At 44.3% G+C, this 6,227-nt stretch overlaps 1 protein-coding gene across 2 annotated transcripts in view; it reads left to right on the top strand.

Annotated features, from left to right (window-relative positions):
* Positions 1-5,300: 5,300 nt before the first annotated feature.
* The window catches only part of DHPS (deoxyhypusine synthase), a 12,528-nt gene continuing 11,601 nt past the window's right edge, over positions 5,301-6,227 (top strand). Inside the window, exon 1 of one of the 2 annotated variants that reach the window (XM_015423328.1) lies at positions 5,301-5,543. The gene's annotated coding sequence lies outside the window, so the exon portion shown is untranslated. Of the gene's footprint in view, positions 5,544-5,825; positions 5,865-6,227 lie in introns of those variants that run through there. The other variant, XM_015423329.1, reaches the window with a different exon arrangement.

Raw genomic sequence — 6,227 nt, 5'->3', positions numbered from 1 at the left:
TTTGGGGACAGTCCGATTAGTTAAGTTATGATAAGTCTGTGACCAAGTAAAGGAGAGAGCTATCATGTGGCCATATGATTTAGCTTCCAATCAGCTTATCGTGATGAAACACCTTCAATGCTAATTTTATTTTATTTTATTGCTAAAAACCCAGATTTCCCATAAGGTGCCATTTTAGGCCAACCCATAGACCAGAGGTCCCCAATCTTGTTTGCCTTTGGACGCTTACTCTGGTTTTAGAATGAGGAGTGGGAAACACCACAAAATAGCTGACACTAGGAGAGGGGAATAAAAACAAAACGGTTGCCATGGGGTGCTGGTGCCAATCATAGCGTGTTGGGACTGGAGGTTGCAAGCGAAGCACCTTCTGACAATAGAGGCAGCTGTTCTTGAATGGGGCATCTCTACAGACACAAAACTGATGCCTCCTGGGCTCTTCTGAAGCACCTCCTGCTTCAATGAGGTGGAGGAAAGTCAGAATTGGCTTTGTGCTTTAGAGAAGGACTGTCAAATAAGCAAATGGGCACCAGAACAGAGATCAATGCTATACAAATAAACCTATTCACACTATTCAGAAAAGAAACAGTATGAATGAAAGCAAGCAATCTATAGAGAGGGTCCTCCCTGACATCAACCCCCACCCCCTATAAGTAATGGTTGAGGAGGTTCTTTCCACTGTATCTGATGAAGTGCGCTTGCACAGGAAAGCTTACACCATGAATAAAATCTTGTTCGTCTTAAAGGTGCCACTGGACTCAAACGTTCTTCTGCTGCTTCAGACCAACATGGCCACCTCACTTGAATCTACCCATAGTTAAATCAGTCTTCCTGCTCTCAACAAAGGGGGACTGAATACCTTAATTATTTCATCTCATCCAGCTCTGCTAGAATCTTAGCAACATGGAATGTTGAGAACCACTGATAATTACCAAATTGTCATCCGCCCCCTCGGTTGGTCACAAGCCCTCAGTTCATAGGTTTTGTCTCCTCACTGACATGTAAACAACAGAGAGCCGCTGTAAAACAAAGAAAGAATAACTGGTAGAATTCAGGATAAATTTCCACTGTCAAGTTGTTCACAATCCACCATGTAGCCTAATTTGAGATGTTCTTCTAAAAATAACAGAGTTATTATTAACATAACCCAACATGTCTCATTTGTCTGATGTAAGCAAGGATGGCAGTCAGATGGCCATCACATACTTTACAGCATCTGCTGACTGCAGTCAAATGCAGGCTTGGGAGCACATGCTGTCACCATGGATTGACATATCCTGTTAAAGAGGGGGTTTTTTGGGAGGAAGGATAAACCGTGTGCTGCTAAGTGGCATCAAGTTTCTTCTGACTTATGGTGACCCTATGAATTAATGGCCTCCAAGACATCCTATCATTAACAGACTTGTTCAGGTCTTGCAAACTGAGGGCCATGACTTCCTTTATTGAATCATTCCATCTCACGGCAATTTATATACTGATCACTTATTGCATGACTGTGTTGTAGAAAACAGTTTCCTTGTACCGGATGCACACAGGCAAGAGGAAAAATGGATCATATGTGCACACAAGTTTGAGTACACCAAAGCATAAACCACACTGACAAGAGGTGGGAATTCCGGGCCTCTTGTCTGTTCTTAAGCAATTATACCCATGAGGTACATTCAGGTGGGTAGCCAAGTTGGTCTGAAGCAACAGAACAAAGTTTGAGTCCAGTGGCAACTTTAAGACCAACAAAGTTTAATTCTGGGTATAAGCCTTCATGTGCATGCTTACAACCAGAATTAAACTTGGTATGTATTTGAAGTGTGCATGCTTATATACCCAGAAAGCTTGTGCCCAGAATTAAACGTGGCATGTATCTGAAGGAGTATACATGCACACGAAAGCTTATACCCAGAATTAAACTTGGTTGATCTTAAAAGTGCCACTGGACTCAAACCTTGTCCATGAGGTATGTTTTCACACATTCATTATGCTTCCTTCACTTTTTTTTTTTTTTTTTAAATATTTTTTTATTTTCACACACTGTTGAACAAAACAAACAGAACAAACAAACATAAAAACCATCACCCTTGTTATGGCCAATATTATAGTCTTCCATGATACATAAATCCTAAATCAAGTTAGCCAATTCATTACATAGTTTCTGTAATTCTTTTAAAACTTCTGCACCCCAATTCCTAGATAACCCATTATTTATTACTCATTATTATAATACTTTTATTCTTATTCAGCTTAAAGTTCAGCTATTTTTTCCATCTGACTTCATGTTAGTTCAGAACTCATACTTTACTGAAGTAGCATTATTATGACAATCTCACCAACATCCCACTCAGAAATTAATATATATGTAAATAAAATAAAAATGAAATAATAATAATGTGTTCAATGCATAATCTACATCTCATCCTTGAAAAGCCATTCAATCTGTCTCATCTGTTAAATTATACCTCAGACTTTCATAAGTGGTTGGCTAAGTTGTGTCAGCTATTTTCTTATAGCCTCTATCTCACTTGGTATAGATCAGACCCATAACACAAACATCCAATATTTCATTTAATCTTGTCTTACATTTGCTTCTATCTCTGCTGATTATTTTTAGACAGCCAATTTCATTTCCATTAGAGTCCCTTTAATTAAATCATCCTATCCTAGCTACCTAGCTTAAATCCTTGCCTCAACCTGTAGGAATCCTTTAAGGTCAACCTATATTTTATTTCTTTTTTATTTTGATTTTCCCTATTTTCTTTCACATGCCTTTGGTCCTTGAATTCTTCTGACTTGCCACCCCAATCAGGTTCCCTGTACTGCATTGTACATATATTCAAGTATTTAACAGTCCCACCCTTAACCTTCCTAGAAACTTTCAACAATTTTCTCCTTCTCTTTATTTTCTTTCTTTTTCTCCTTCACTTTTAATGTTGCCTCCTGTGAAGGCAATTGGTGATTGTTCTTTCGATCTTGATCCTACAGTAAGAATTATGGTCTGGCTAGGCAGAAGACCACAACCCGCATCCTGGTATTTTTTCCAGAACCAGCAAACAAGAACCAGAAGCTTAGCAACAGAGGAAAAAAATCTTGCTTCTCTTAGGCATGGGCTCCTTTTGAAGAACACAGGCCTCAGCAAAATAAGAATAAATGTTGGGGGAAGGGAGCTGAATATGTTTTCAAAATGCAGCTGGTGAGAGCTGCAGAATTCTTAGACCTCTGGTCTGTATTCTAGTCATCCACTCAGCCATATTTGAAACTTTCCTTCAGCGGCCTAAAGAGCTTTCCTTTGACAGAAGTGATTCTTCCATAGGAGAAAAAGCCACTTAAGAGGAAGGCTTCAAACTTTTTTCACGGGGGGTGGTGGGATAAACTAGTCTCCTATTTGAGCCACACATTTTTTCACCGAATGACACACAAGGAATACTACTTGGTACATTGGCTTTTCTGAGAGGCCAGGGCTGCTGAGACGTTATTCTGTTTTAGCACTTATGTTTGCTCCACGATGTTGCTAGGCTGCTATATGTACACTAGACTTGAAGATGCTCACTCAGGGAGAATTTATGGCCAGCCACAACATTTGTAAGTGAAAGTTTCAGAGTTCTAACTGGGGGTTAAGGATGTCTATACTACAAGAGGGCACTGAACATCCTTCAGAGATAATGAGATAATAGCTGGATGGACGACCTTCCGTCAAGACTCACAGGATATATTGTATTACAGGCTTCATACAGTGGAGTGAGAAGCAAAACGAGAAATGATGCCCAGCTTGTTCCTCTGTAGGAAAATTGAACTTTTGTAGAAGATCTGTGAGAGAGAACAGGCATTGAAAGATATTCAAGAGGTTCAGCTCAAACTCGTGGCTGACTGTACTGTTCCCTTTCTGAACTCTGTGAGATGAGATGTGACTCAGGTAGGGTTGGCAGGTTTCTCCTGGCCACCTGTAGGGAATGGAAGGGTTGCCAGATAGAGGTTGGGAAACTCCTGGGGATTTGGGGATGGAGTCTGCGAAGGACAGGAACCTCAGTGGGGGGTCAACGGTGGGAGGGCTTCTAATGTCCTGGCCCCACTGGTGGACCTCCTGATGGCACTGGTATTTCTGGCCACTGTGTGATACAGAGTGTTGGGCTGGATGGGCCTTTGGCCTGATCCAACATTGGCATCTCTTATGTTCTTATGTTCAGTGGAGTACAATGCCACAGAGTCCAACTTCCAAAGCATCCACTTTCTCAAGAGGAACTGACCTCTGTGGTCTGGAGATGAGCTGTAAATCTGGGGGAACTCCAGGTCCCACCTGGAGGCCGGCATCCCTGTGACTGCAGCAGGTGCAGCAGACCAAATAATCTATTCTTTCTCAAGAAATAGAAGAAACAACAACCCCAGGAGGGTTAACAGGGTAACCGTCTTTACAATGCACATTTTGCAAAGAAGAATATAACAGCCTTAAATTCCCTGAGAAGTCCCTTTTTGAGATAATAAACGAGGACACTAGAGAATATTGTCATAATGTGTGTGTATTTAAAGATACTTAGATAAAACCCGGTAAGTGATATGACCCACTTGGGCTTCTATTGACTCTTTGGGTAAGTAAATCTTGTGAAGTAACACGTTTTTCCTGCCGCTCTCTGCCTTACAAGGGTCACATGAATTCCATTTAGTGCTTGAGGCATCCAATTAACTGCAGGCTTTTGTAGTTCCGAGGCGAGAGCGTCCCTCTTTTTCCTTTCCGACTTCCTTAACACAGCCGTCCCTGCCCCCATCTCGAAATCTCTTTTACGCTCTTTTGAAGTCTGGCAACTCTTCTTGCACTCAGTTTTAAGAAAAACGCGAGGTGCTGGTTTTAGGTTTTCCCCACTATGCTCTCCCGCCGCCCACCTTCCTCCCCTCTCATTTTTTTTCTTTTCTTTACTGAACATCCAGTCCGATGGAGAGGGCTGCAAAAGACAAAAGTTCGATCACTACCTCGTTGCAACTTGATTAAATAAAAAAATAAAAGGAAAAAGGGGGGGGGGGGAGAGCCGTCGTTGACTTTCCAGATTTTGTAAAAAAAAAACCGCAGTGACAACTACCTAGAAACTAGATATATAATTCTCCTAATAGCTCCCCGCACCCTGGTGACAGCGGGGAAATGCGCATACACAACTCACCCAGCAAATACCCTCCCACCCTCATCATCCCGGCACTCTGATCTTATTGCAGCTGCGGCGGCGGCGCCACTCCTTCAGCCCCGCCCTCTCTGAGCCCGTCTATCTTTCGATCTCTATGGTGCAAGTTTTTTTTCCGCCCAAAGTGAAACCCACCTCCGACACGCTTCCGGCCAGCGGCCAATGCTCTCTTAAAGGGAAACGGGGCAATAAAGCAGCCCCTTCTCCAAGAGCCCGGCGGTGCCTTCCCCGGGGTTTAACCCCTTCTTCTCCAGACGCCGTAGAAGCGAGTGGAGGCCGAGCGCCGCGTTTCCGCGCGAGGAAGCCGGCCAGGCCCGTGTGCGCAGAGGGGGAGGCTTTCTTATCACTTGGGATCTCCGTACCGCTCCAGAGCATTGTGCACTGCACTGTGAGGTAAGTCCCGGGCGCATGACATGGGGGCATGACGCCGCGTTGCTCATGCAAGCACATGCATGCTCGCTCTCTCTCACACACACACCCAGGGGGGAAATGTGAGGGGTGGGGAGCGGGGAGCGCATTGTGAGCTGGGGAAGAGATCCCCCGTGGTCTCTCGGCCCGCTCCCCAGGATGCTTCTCCAGGCGGCCTCCCGGTGCTGACTGATGAGCCTCCATCACTCCCATCATCCCGGCCCCTTTCCTCCCGGGAAGCTTCGGCGCGGGTTTGCACACTGCACATTATGCAGAAGGAAGTGGAAGACTGCTGCGGGGCTGCAGGTGAAGTCAAGGCGGGGGGAAAAAAGAGAGGTTTAGACAAATGTTCCCTCTAGGCTATGGAGTCTTGTGAGCAAAAAATCTACTCTGTGAGCTGCTGGCATTAAAGTTGTGAGCGGGTGATTTGGCTACTGCATAAATTGGTTTGCTCTGGAGCCCTCCTTCCTGAGCGAAGACAAAAATGTGTGAGCCGGAGGCTCAAAAACCGTGAGCTAGCTCACACTAACTCAGCTTAGAGGGAACATTGGTTTAGACAGAGGGATGTCCATTTTTTGAACGGGCGCTTGCCAAATATTGCCTGCAAGCCCCACGGGCTTTTTTTTTTTTTGGGGGGGGGGTTGGGTGTTGGGAGGGGATCGGCCCCGG

The sequence above is a fragment of the Gekko japonicus genome, unplaced genomic scaffold (assembly GCF_001447785.1).
Source record: "Gekko japonicus isolate JY-2015 unplaced genomic scaffold, Gekko_japonicus_V1.1 scaffold1484, whole genome shotgun sequence".
NCBI classification, from domain to species: Eukaryota; Metazoa; Chordata; class Lepidosauria; order Squamata; family Gekkonidae; genus Gekko; species Gekko japonicus.
Note: the sequence above shows the minus strand (reverse complement) of the source record. Positions and strands in the feature narration are given on the sequence as shown.